Below are 12,004 nucleotides of genomic sequence, written 5' to 3'. Positions count from 1 at the left end.
TGTGGCTGGGTCTTCCAAAACTATGTTGAATAAAGGTGGAGTGAACATCCTTGTCTTGTTTCTGATCTTAGAGGAAATCCTTTCAGTTTTTAACCTTTGAGAATCATGTCTGCTCTGGGTTTGTCATTGTTGTTCAGTCGCTTAGTCATGTCAGACTCTTTGCGTCCCCATGGACTGCAGCACACCAGGCTTCCCTATCCTTCACCATCTCCTGGATCTTGCTCAAACTCATGTCCATCGAGTTGGTCATACCATCCAACCATCACACCCTCTGGAGAAAGGAGTTTGACAGGGGTTTGTCATAAATGGCCTTTATTATGTTGCAGTAAGTTCCCTAGCCCCATGCCCACTTTCTGGAATGTTTATCATAAATGGATGTTGAATTTGATCAAAAGTGTTTTCTGCATCTCTTAAGATGATGCTTATTTTTCAGTCTGTTAATATGGTATATCACACTGATTGGTTTGCACATATTGAAGAATCTTTGCATCTCTGGAATAAATCTCTCTTGATCCTGGTGTATAATCCTTTTAATGCACTGTTGGATTCGGTTTGCTAGTATTTTGTTGAGGATTTTTGTGTCTATGTTCATTAGTGTTATTGGCCTGTAAAAGATTTTTTGTGGTATCTGTCTGGTTTTGGTATCAGAGTGATGATGGCTGTGTAGAATGAGCTTGGGATTATTATTTACTCTGCATTTTTGAGAAGAGTTTGAGAATAAGTGTTAACTAGTCTCTAGATGTTTGATAGAATTCACCTGTGAAGCCATCTGGTCCTGAACTTTTGTTGGTAGATTTTTAATCATAATTTTAATTTCAGTACTTGTGATTGGTTTGTTTATATTTTTCATTTCATCCTGGTTTGTTCTTGGACAGTTATACTTTTCTAAGAATTTGTCCATTTCTTCTAGGTTGTCCATTTTATTGGCATATAGTTGCTTGTAGTAGCCCATATGATCCTTTGTATTTCTGTGATGTCCATTGTAACTTCTGCTTTTTATTTCTAATTGTATTGATTTGAGGCCTTTCCCTTTCTTGATGTGTCTGCCTAAAGGTTTTATCAGTTTAGTTTATTTTCTCAGAGAACCGGATTTTAGTTTCATTGATGTTTGCTGTTTTTTTCTTTGCCTCTGTTTCACTTATTTCTGCTCTGATCCTTATACTTTCTTTCCTTCTAACTTTGGCTTTTGTTTGTTCTTTCTCTAGTTGTTTTAAGTGTAAGGTTAGGTTGTTTATTTGCGATTTTTCTTGTTTCCTGAGGTAAGATTGTATTGCTATAAACTTGCCTCTTAGAACTGCTTTTGTCATGTCCCATAGGTTATGGATTGTCTTGTTTTCATAGCCATTTGTCTCTAGGTTTTCTGTTTTCCATTTCCTCTTTGATTTCTTCAGTGATCCTTGGTTATTTAGTGGCATGCTTTTTAGCCTCCATGTATTGGTGTTTTTTACAGTTTTTTTTTTTTCCTGTAGTTGATTCCCAATCTCATAGTGTTGTGATCAGGAAAGATGTTTGGTATGATTTCAGTTTTCTTAAATTTATCAGGGCTTTATTTGTGTCCCAGTATGTCATCTAACCTGGAGAATGTTTCATGTGCTCTTGAGAATAAAATGTATTCTGCTTCTTTCATATGGAATGTCCTGAACATATCAGTCAAGTCTGTGTGGTCTAATGTATCATTTAAGGCTTGTGTTTCCTTACTAATTTTCTGCCTGATGATCTGTCCATTGGATGTGAGTGGGGTGTTAATTTTCCCCACTATTATTGTATTACTGTTGATTTCCCCTTTTATGGCTTTTAGCATTTGCCTTATATATTGAGATGCTCCTATGTTGGGTGCATATATATTTACAACTGTGTATCTTCTTAGGTTGAACGCTTGATCATTATGTAATGTCTTTCCTTGACTCTTGTAGTTTTTGATAACGTTTTGCTAAAGGTATGAACAAGTAAAGCACTTATCTCATTAGGCAAGTTCACATTAATAAGAATGCCTAGAAAATGATTGATTCTTCACAGCAGGACCTACTGGCTGCTGTTAGGTCTCTCTTTAGTCTCCAGTTTATTATTTTTGCACTTTATGGAATGTGCCCCCGAGACTGCAAATGCATCTCTTACTAGTATCATTATGGAAAGTTATGGCAGAGTTTTATCAAACCCTCCTACATAAGTGAGAACATTATCAAACTGGGCAACCAGTCTGAAAGGCTAAATGTCCCAATTAAAAGAAGAATTACAGGAAATGAGTGAGAAGATGTTATTGTTAGAGTATATTATAGGGGCTAATAGCAAAGGCTATCAAGGCAATAAAGAACAACTACCTAGGATCTTTTGGAGTCTCTTCATTCTCAAATTGATAAAGCTGAAGTTAGCATAGGAGCCAGACTACCTTATGGAGTCATTCCCTTTGAATGTTTTACTGCAATGAAAGTATTGCAGTTGGTAATGAATCTCACTCACTATCCTAAGGAAAAGCCTGTTAGAAAAGAGAAGTAGGGGTGGAAGGTGGGAGGGAGGTGTAAGAGGGAGGGGACATACTTATACTATGGATGACTCATGTTGCTATATGGCAGAAAGAAACACAATATTATAAAGCAATTATCCTCCAGTTAAAAATAAATAAATTTTAAAAAGAAAGATAAGTGAGATCCAACCAGTCCATTCTAAAGGAGATCAGTCCTGGGTGTTCTTTGGAAGGAATGATGCTAAAGCTGAAACTCCAGTACTTTGGCCACCTCATGTGAAGAGTTGACTCATTGGAAAAGACTCTGATGCTGGGAGGGATTGGTGGCAGGAGGAGAAGGGGACAACAGAGGATGAGATAGCTGGATGGCATCACCAACTCGATGGACGTGAGTTTGAGTGAACTCCGGGAGTTGGTGATGGACAGGGAGGCCTGGCGTACTGCAATTCATGGGGTCGCAAAGAGTCGGACACGACTGAGCAACTGAACTGAACTGAAGTGAGATGAATTGGTAGCAATTATTGAAGCTTGCTTAGAGGACATTAATCATGAAGATGAAAATGATGAATAGGATGAATAGGAGGATGGTACTCTTGGAGAGAAACTGATATTTAATGAAAATTATATCATAGAAGGGTATTATTACACTGAGAGATATGGGCACACATTATGAACTCTTTTTTGAAGAAAACAGATCTTACAGTGTATAGACATGTGATCGATCCTCTTCCCACCCTTTTTGACCTCTCATGAAAGTGAAGAATCAGATGATTGACCACTAGATCCATGATTAATATTATTTTGCCACTTGCTAGAAGAACTCAAGTATTGGCACAGTTTATGCAGAACTTCAGGGATGTATATATGCATCAGGACTAGAGAATTAATCTCACAGTGATGTATTTTGTAAAGAAGGACTAATCTAGAGTCTGTTCTAGCCTAAAATCTGTAGCAGATGAGTCTAATTTTCACAATTAACACCTTTTTGGTCTCATTGAATGAAGAGTTTAATCATAGATAAGGACTAAATGTAGGTGTCTGAGCTTGAGAAACAGGGAAAGATCTTCATGTTTTTTTGTGATGTTGATACATATTTATCAGCTGAATACCTTAACAGCTGCCAGTTAAATGCTGAACCAAGTAAGAAGGGTGTTTCACCCTGTGGTATTGTCTTTACAACCCTGCCATCATTTGTGCCAGTCAGGATGTTCTGCCACTTGTGGAGCAGCAACTGGTTCATGAAGAGGGGTCCAGCTTTTGGCAAGCTCTTTGGCTTTGGAATGACTTTCAGTATTCATCCACCTAACTGTTGGTGGATTTGACATCGAAGTAGAAGGTGGGGGTGGATAAGATGTTCATTTTCATTGAAAATACTTTCATGGTGACCTAACTGTGATGCAAACGCCCATTCCTGGTCTTTTGCACTCTGTCGTGAGAAACGCTGTGCTGATAAGTTAACCTTTGAGCACCACCATATATGTATCTAGTCCAAAGCCATGAAGGAGGCCTCACTCTCACATCTGGGAATGCTGGTCTTGGGAGGAGAGAGAGAACCATCTTCACAAACAGGCTAGAGGACAAAAAGCGAAACTTGGTTAACATAATCACTGGCACATTAGTTTGAACCACAAGCCAGCCGTATTTATTTAGCCTTAATTATAATTTCAAATGCAGTACCTCTTTCAGGCCTTATTTTACTTTAGCAGTTTAACTTGGTATGTTCAGTGGAGGAAAAGTCAAGTGTTGTGATGCAGAGCCTCTGCTTTGTAAGACAACTGCACTATGGAACCATTGACAGATCAAAATCTGACATTTGTTCCAAAAGTAGTTTTGAATTAGTGTCTATTCGACTTCATATTTTGATGTGAACCCTGGTTGTGTTGTAATGGTGGGTCAGGAGCAGCCTGGTCTTGCAAAGAAAACTGGAGTGTTATAGATGATTTTGTGGGCAAAGGTTCTTCACCTGCCCACCACTGAGTCAGCCTGCTTGATTTTTAATTGAAGATTTTTCATCAGTAGCTTTAGGGATCCTTTCTCACTGAAGCAGAGGATAGTTAAATGATATATCTGAAATCTCCAACCAGTTATGTTGCTTAGCTCCCTAAATGTCTGGTTTTAAACAGATGAGTAAGAGTTGAAAATACTTAGGTTATAATCTATGACTTGACTAAAAACATAATGTGGTACTGCTTTATTGTCATGTTCAGGATTAGGAGTCAAAGTTGCTATAGACTGTTTTGAACAAACAGAAATAGACATAGAAACATCTTTAACGGAGCAGTTAATTATATTAAAGTGCAGGGCACTGGGAACATCTGGGATGTCTGAGAACATCAGTTAACCTGGGCCAGGGTGCGCTCAGGATCCTCCTCATAGCATAGTGGTATGTGGTTTTTGTTTTGTATTGTCTCAGCATGGATCCATATGTATTTTTTATCCTTTTCTTCTAATATGTTAATTTTGCTCCATCTGTATTTGCATTATTAGTTTGAGTTTCGAGGGAGTTTCACTGAAGGGAGAAAACAATTTAATGAGGTATACCATAAGGTTACAGTGATTGAGAAAAGAGGAAGAGGAGAAGTTTATCTAAATGGAAATCTAAATTACAGAATATTTTAAAGAAATATATTACTTGCAGATAGAATGATGCTTTAATTGAGGTATAAATTATGGTAATGAGACAAGGTGAATAAGAAATTATATTCGGGATTATATTATGTTGTTTATCTCACAGGGATCTTTTACCATAGGGTAAACTGCTAGATCTAGAAACTAGAGATAGGGTGAAAGGCATATAGAGGGGCTATTTACCCAAAATCATGCAGATAATGTAGTAGTGGAACCAGTCTAGTCAGTGCAATTTCAGAGTAATTGTTTAAAAAAATTTAGTCAAAACCTAAATTAACTCATTTTGTTTGAAAGTAATAAGCCCTGATTCTCTTCACATTCAATTTCAAACACTGAGTAACAGTTTCACAGACATACAGCTATTTCCCTATTCTCCATGAAATTAGGAGGGACAACAGATGTTCTTTAACTTATCCTACTCTAACCCACAAAAGAAGAGTTCCTGTAGTCATTATTTTATCATTTTATCATTCAGGTCTTACAACCCTTAGACCAAAGGGGCTTATATATAATTGAATACCTAAGGTCAGAGAACTTATTTAGGATTTTGTTCAGTTAAATTGGCTTATACTAAAGTATTGTAACTCTCTGCAATATGGCAGATGAATGATATGCCCAAACATTACATTATTGACAGATTCCATACAAGGATATACAAGTAACATAAATTGGTTCATTTCTTTTGCTAAGTTTGAAAAAAATCTATACTTTGGTATATAAAAAACACTTCTAAAGAGATATTATAAAAGGTTTTACTGTCTTTTAAGTGTATCCCTTTAATTGTCTTTTCCATGCATTTGAAGAACCAGCAGTATCACCAAAATTTATTTATTCTTTTTTAGGCTCAGGTGACATAAGAAGTTGTACAAACAAAATTGGGTCAGGAGACCTGGGTTCAAAGAAACAACTCTGGGCATATCTATGAGCCTCTGGGGACCTAATTTGCACCATTTATGAAATTGAGTTAGATTTGGTGATCACAAATTAAATACCCCAGTACTGTAATGCTCCCTATCCTCTTATGTACATATATAGCAGGGTACCAGATGTAATCTGGTTTTGAAAAGGGTAAACTTTTAAGATATTAAAATAACACAATTTTGGAAATGACTTTGTCAAATAAAATTAAGAACTTCAACAGAGAATGAAAGACAGCCAGGCTAACATGATGTCTCCACTCTAAGCAGTTTTTCAGGTTTGGTAGATCAACCAAGTAAGAATCTATTTATATAATTACTCATTTATTAAAACATGGAAATTCATAGAAAACAAACCTAAGTCTAAAAATATTAAAAATTGGGTTGCAGTCTGAAAAAAAGAAAAGGGCTTCCCCGGCAGTTAGGGCTGACCTGTCTTACTCCAAACCTAGACCGCATGATGTTTTGGGGGTGTGTGTTTTTTTTCCCTTATAAGATCTGTCAAAACATGATTTAACAGGTTCAGTTTGGAGAAATCAAACTTCCAGAGCAATCTGTATTACAGCAATTGAAAAGGAAAGAATTGAGTTGAGCTACATTTTTAAAACAGGACTGTGGTCAAAAGTATGTATAAATTTGCATAAACTCCACTATAAATGACTAAAAACTCTGATTCTCAGTTAATCATGACTGCAATCAGTGCTTCTCTAGTTTTGCTCATCTTATTTTCAAAGAAATAATTGCTAGTGTTTTCCAAGGTAGTCAAGAAACAAAGGGAGACCCAAGACTTAATGACTAAACAAAAATTCCAAGAGACCTATCCAAAGTGGCATTGTTTTAGCCATTATTCATCCTGTAACATTTACTTACAAAGACACAAGTGGAGAGTTTTCCATCTTCTGCCTCCAGATTCTTTGGGGTATCAATTGCCTTTAGGGTCAATTGAAGGTCATACCTTTAAGCTGGGGAGACTTTTGAGTAAATAACTCTGCATAAGTTCCTAAATGGTTTATTTGGTATCTCTTGGAACCATATCTGAAGAGGATTAAAAACCCAGGTAAAGTGGTAGCACCAGCTCTGCTATGGCTTCCAGCCTTGTAAAAATTCATAACTAACCATTTGCTAACACTTGACGTTCCCCGAGTCACCTGTTCTTCTGTTATAGTACACATTCCTGATCCTGATGATGAGGTTTTCAGGCTAAAAAAAAATTAATTCCATCATGTTTTGCTATTTAATAGAAATAAAATCACATAAATGATGATCACTGTGATGACATAAAATATTTCCACAAAAATTTTCCCATACTATCATCTCCATTTTTCGGAAAAACTTTGAATAACTTTTTCATCATTACACAACTGAATGAGAATTTAAGCCTAGAGAGGAATCTGTTCATTAAAATAAAGCAAATGAAAACATAAAATGAATTAATACCTGAATTTGAGGGAGTCAGTAGTTGTATGGCAATACCTATATATTAGGATACAAAACTTCACTTGAATGGGGTTTGTTTTTAGGGAGATAGTTTTTTTTTTTTTTTTTTAATATATAGTACAGATGCCTTTGTCTGTTGCTGAGATTAACAATTTCATTCAATTCAGGTACCAGCAGTGATACTTTAGTAGTACAAGAAGAGAGGTTAGAACAAAAGTGTGAAGAAAAAGTATTCTGGAGAAAAGGAAGATGATTAAGTGAAGGAGCTAGAGTAATTTTAGAAGGTATGGCAGCTTCTGATAAAGTATGTGTATACAGTTTCTCATCAGGTACTAAAGGTTAGTTTCCTTCCTGGCTGGAAGTTCCCCTAGAAGGGATTTATGGCAGCTTCATTCTCAGAATGCTTTCCCTTTAATCTGATAAAGGGAATCTCAGGAAAGGCTTCTTTCTACATCTTGTTGTATCTTAGATGTCTGTGGTTTAAAGTCATCTTTATGCCATTCTGGTAGGTTGTGCATCCCTTCATCTGGGACTGCCCATAGCTAATTAAATCTCTAATAAGAAATGCTGTTCAACTCCTGTTGTTGTCTCTGAACTCGGAGGACATGGGGCCCAGACCTCTGCAAATGAAGCATCAGCTTTCTGATACCTTTGAAGAGAGGGCACAATGAAGCTTAGGTAGGAAATGCTAGAAAACTGCAAAGTGGATGTGACTGTTGTTATGGGAAGGCCCTGCCACTGCCAGAATGAAGCAACATGCTGAAGCGATACAAGACCCACAGGCACGTGGAAAAGGCACAGGAAGCAGACAGGAGGAGCTTTCTTTCTCCTTTCTTCCTCCCCCAGCTCTGCGGTCTGTTGGTAGAGGCTTAAGGGAGTCAGTTGGCAAAACAAACTGGTTAGTGAAGTCCCAGCTCTAGCATCACTAGGCAGAGCATGGAGGGTGAATTTGAAACTGAGGGACAGTAATAGCATCAACTTCTTGGAAACCACATGTGCTCACACCTCTGCTCCACCCCCAGGCCTGATTTCAGACTCTGGGGATACTACTCAACAACTGATGTGTTAACAAGCCCTCCAGGTGATTTAGGTGCATGGTCAAGTTTGAGAACCACCAAACTAGAGCATTGGGCATCCAGATTCTTCATTTGCTGATTTTCAGTCTTGCCAATGACTGGTTCTTTAAGAATAAGAAAGTACTGCTTCTCAGAATCTAATCATGATTCCCCTTATGCCTCTAGGCAGTTGGGATTGGCAAAAGTTAGAAACAAATTCACATTATATTAATATAAGACTTTGGTTTCTTTGTGGATTAAATAGAAGTGACACTCTTACTTAGGATTTTGATTTTTTTGTTATAACCAGATTTATCTAATGGAGTAATAAAATGTGAAAACTGAGTATTCTTATATAGCTCAATGTTGTAATAAAAAGTATAAAGTGAGATGCTGTTATATTAATTATAATGTAATTATTTTGGTTTTAGGTGGAATTTAAGCATGATAGCTATTGTTGCTGTTGTTGTTCAGTTGCTAAGTTGTGTCTGACTCTTTGCAACTCCATGAACTGCAGCATGCCAGGTGTTCCTGTCCTTCACTATTTCCCTGAGTTTGCTCAAACTTATGTCCACTGAGTCAGTAACCGTCTCATCTTCTGTCACCCCCTTCTCTGGCCCTCAATCTTTCCCAGCATCTGGGTTGTTTCCAGTGAGTTGGCTCTTCACATCAGGTGGCCAAAAGATTCAGCATCAGCCTTTCCAATAAATGTTCACAGTTGATTTCCTTTAGGATTGAGTAGTTTGATCTCACTGCCCAAGGGACTCTCAAGTCTTCTCCAACACCACAGTTAGAAAGCATCAGTTCTTCAGTGCTCAACCTTCTTTATGGTACAACTCTCATATCCATACATGACTACTGGAAAAACCATAGCTTTGACTATCTGGACCTTTGTCAGCGAAGTGGTATCTCTACTTTTTGATACACTGTCTAGGTTTGTCATAACTATACTTCCCAAGGAGCAAGTGTCTTTTAAATTTGTGGCTGCAGTCACCATCCGCATTGATTATGGAGCCCAAGTAAATGAAATCTGACACTGGTTCCCCATTTTCCCCATCTATTTGACATGAAATGACAGGACCAGATGCCGTGGTCTTCATTTTTTGAATGTTGAGTTTTAAGCCAGCTTTTTCACTCTCCTCTTTCACCTTCATCAAGAGGCTCTTTAATTCTTCTTCACTTTCTGCCATTAGTGGTATCATCTGTCTATCTGAGGTTGATGATAGCTGTGCTATGCTTAGTCGCTCAGTCATGTCCAACTCTTTGAGACTCGGTGGACTGTACCCTGCCAGGCTCCTGTGTCCATGGAGATTCTCTAGGCAAGAATGCTGGAATGGGTTGCCATGCCCTCCTCTAGGGGATCTTCCCAACTCAAGGATCAAACCCAGGTCTCCTGCATTGCAGGCGGATTCTTTACCATGTGACTCACCAGGGAAGCCCTGATGATAGCTATTAGCCATAAATAACTAATAAGCATATTTTCAGACATCTGAGCCGGTTTTTCTTTAAGTGATTCACTCCTCCTAGGCATTAGTGTCAAGCATGTCTTAGGGAGGAAAGTTTAACCTTCACTGTAAGCAAATGTACACTCAGACTCAAAGCTAAAATGATACTTTAAACATGTCCTTTCTCCTTTCCTACCCATACAGTTCTTTTACTGCTGCCCCATCACTGTCAAGACCTAACAGTGACTTGACATTGTAAACCTGGTGCTCAAGAGCTGAATTAATGGTAGGGACCTTTTCATTCATTCACTAAACATTACAGAGTTCATGAGTTTTAAGCACTAGGTAAATATCAGTGAACAAAGCAAGGTTTCTACATCTGGAGCTTATATTCAAATAGGTAAGATACAAATGGCTTCCCTGGTGGCTCAGTGGTCAAGAATCCACCTGCCAAGCCAGGAGATGCATGTTCTATCCCCTCATCTGGAAGATCCCCTGGAGAAGGAAATGACAACCCACACCAGTATTCTTGCCTGGGAAATCCCATGGACAGAGGAGCCTAGCAGACTACAGTCCATGGGGTTGTATAAGAGTCGGACACAACTTACCAACTAAATGAGATACAAATAATAAAATATATATAAAAGTGGTGGTAAATGTTATTAAGAAAATACAGTAGTAGAAGGAGAAAGAGAGTGATTGGCCTGCTGTACTGTGCATAAATTTCTCTGTGCCTGAGACCTATCACTCAGTTAATTTTCTAAGTACAGTGGCTTTGAATTCTGAAAAGTGAGAGCAGTAACATTAAAGGTTAAAACAATGAAAATAAAAGCTAATGAGGTCTCTCTGAGCAACTCGGAGTAAGGGAGGAATGAGAAGGTCACATAGTACAAGAGGACCGAAAGGAATAGACTAGCAAGTCTGAACCCTTGTTCAGAGATTAGTTTCTGACTTGAAAGAAAGTAATGTTTTTTGTTTTTTTGGGGGGGCATTGCTGTTTATACAAATTCCTAGTTAGGATTTCAGCAGCCACACCCAGGGAAGATCTTGAAGCTAATCATTTGCTTAGGAAAACAGAAGATGTCCATGGGACTGGAAGAATAGAAAAAGGATCAGAAAACGAATCGTTCCTCTTTATCTATTCTAGAAACACTAAATTTGGGAGTTTTTCTTCAGGACAGGTTTAAAAGAAGCAGAGCAATTAAACTTGAAATAGCCTGAACAGAGAAAATACCTAACACTCTGTTAATATTAAGAATGCATTGAAAAGTTACCCTTTGTTGATAATGCCTACTTTTTGGGCTAGCAGTTTAGTGATAGATGGGACCACTGTACCTCATCCACACTCTCTTCTGTTTGCCACTCCTGCATGTGCGTGCGCACACCCACACACACACACGAACATCAGATTTGTAATTGGCAAATGTACAGGAAGAATTTATCACATTCACCATTCTTTATGATGGAATTACTCTAAATATAGTTTAAAATCCCACATTTTTATGACTTAAAAGGATAGTATGTAAATTTTTATAGTATGTAAATTTTTTACATACTATAAAAAATTTCCTTTTTATAGTATGTAAAAGTCAGATATGCTTCAGGAATTAGATGACCTCACTAATTCAAAGTAGGGAGGGATCATATACGTGAATGCTGGGTAAGACCCAGAAGGCAAAGAGGCACAAAAATGTCTGAGCAGAATATTTATTTTAAAAGGGAGTGGAAAGTTTCTTTTTTAAGATTAGCAGGGAAAAGTTCATGGAATTTTATACATGACGCAGAGAGATGTTTTGTATTCTTTTATTGGATAGAGAACAAAGATGAAAACATAATAAACTAAAAAATATTCAAAGCCCAACCTTACTCCTTCCTCAGTAATTTTTCCTCTGTGGACCAATATACTGGAAATCTTAGTAAATCACTAACAAAATGATAAATCTCATGCCAATCAGAAGATTCTAGATAGGGAACTCATAGGCAAGAGGTAGACAGACATCTGACACCAAACTAGGTGTTAGTTCAAATTCTCAACTCCTGGAGGAATGTCAGACTAAGCAA

At 37.6% G+C, this 12,004-nt stretch overlaps 1 protein-coding gene and 1 pseudogene across 4 annotated transcripts in view; both read left to right on the top strand.

Moving 5' to 3' along the window:
* Window positions 1-12,004, top strand: part of NUDT6 (nudix hydrolase 6) — a 59,270-nt gene that overhangs the window by 40,221 nt on the left and 7,045 nt on the right. The window lies entirely within an intron of this gene.
* On the top strand, window positions 1,988-4,078 carry LOC102286393 (chondroitin sulfate N-acetylgalactosaminyltransferase 2-like; annotated as a pseudogene).

This window comes from Bos mutus, chromosome 17 (assembly GCF_027580195.1).
Source record: "Bos mutus isolate GX-2022 chromosome 17, NWIPB_WYAK_1.1, whole genome shotgun sequence".
Taxonomy (NCBI): Eukaryota; Metazoa; Chordata; class Mammalia; order Artiodactyla; family Bovidae; genus Bos; species Bos mutus.
Note: the sequence above shows the minus strand (reverse complement) of the source record. Positions and strands in the feature narration are given on the sequence as shown.